General features: G+C 44.5%; 1 non-coding gene across 1 annotated transcript; it reads left to right on the top strand.

Moving 5' to 3' along the window:
• Window positions 1–92, top strand: LOC136337088 (small nucleolar RNA SNORD35). The gene has a single exon (XR_010731799.1). It is a non-coding gene; the product is annotated as a small nucleolar RNA SNORD35 (small nucleolar RNA).
• The last annotated feature ends 1,151 nt before the right edge of the window (window positions 93–1,243 follow it).

The following is a 1,243-nucleotide window of genomic DNA, read 5'->3' as shown; positions in this document are numbered from 1 at the left end:
GGCAGAGGATGGCTTTTTCTCATGATGGTGAATGGAAAATGCCACTGTGGGCAGTGCCAATAATGCCAATGGCTTAGCTCAGTGGTCGGCAACTCATTAGTTAACAGATCTAAGTGGCTTGCGAGCCGCAGTTTGCCGACCAGGGGCTTAGCTGATGCCGGGAGGAGCATGGAGCCCTTAGGGTTTGCCTATGTAGGACAGCTGGCTCATGAGGTCGGCTGGAAGTACCAGGTAGTTACAGCCACTCTAGAGAAGAGGAAGGAGAAGGTCAAGATCCATTATCAGAAGGAAAAACAGCTCCTGAGACTGGAAACAGGCCAAAAAGAATGTGGACAAGAAAATCGACAGATACACAGAGGTCCTAAAGATTCATGGACTCCCAATAAAATGGACTGTTCATTCCTCAAAAACACAAACATGTTTTCATTTTTCTCGAATATACACCCAGGAATGGAACTGCTAGGTCATATAGTGACTATATGTTCAGCCTTTTGAGGAGCTGGCAGACTGTTTTTTGTGGCAACTGTACCACTTTTCATTCCCACCAGCAGTGTACAAAGGTTCTGATTCCTCCACATCCTTGGCAACACTTGGTATTATCTGATTTTTGGATTCTAGCCATCCTAGTGGGAGTGAGCTGGTATCTCATTGTGGTTTTACTTTTTCTTTTTCTCATGTGCCTATTGATCTTTAGAGAAATGTCTGTTCAAATCCTTTGCCCATTTTTAAATTGGGTTATTTGTATTTTTATTATTGAGTTGTTATTATCAAATATAAGAGTTCCTTATATTTTCTAGATGCAAGTTCATTATCAGAGATATGATTAGCAATTATTTTCTCCCATTCTGTGGTTATCTTTGCATTTTCGTGGTGTCATTTGAAGCACACAAGTTTAAATTTTTGATGATGTTCAAGGTAGCCATATTTTTTTCCTGTTTTGATTGTGCTTTTGGCATTATATCAAAGAACTATTGCCCTATCCAGAGTCAGGCCAGGCTGTGGGCATTTTGGCGTGATGGCCAGGGCCAGGCCCTGCATTGTGGCAGTGAGCACATGGCACAGGGTGACCAGCAGGCCATTTGTGTGCTTGGGAGCTCCAAGTCCAGTGCCCATCCCTCTTGAGTTCAAGAAACAAGACCCTTCCCAGCCTGGCTGCTCCCTCAGCCCTCCTCTTAGCCTCGGCTCTCCCCTCTCCCTCCCTACCCTAGATCCTTAGAATCACTTTGTGGGAGGGGCATGAGTT

The sequence above is a fragment of the Saccopteryx bilineata genome, chromosome 4 (genome assembly GCF_036850765.1).
Source record: "Saccopteryx bilineata isolate mSacBil1 chromosome 4, mSacBil1_pri_phased_curated, whole genome shotgun sequence".
Lineage (NCBI taxonomy): Eukaryota > Metazoa > Chordata > Mammalia > Chiroptera > Emballonuridae > Saccopteryx > Saccopteryx bilineata.
Note: the sequence above shows the minus strand (reverse complement) of the source record. Positions and strands in the feature narration are given on the sequence as shown.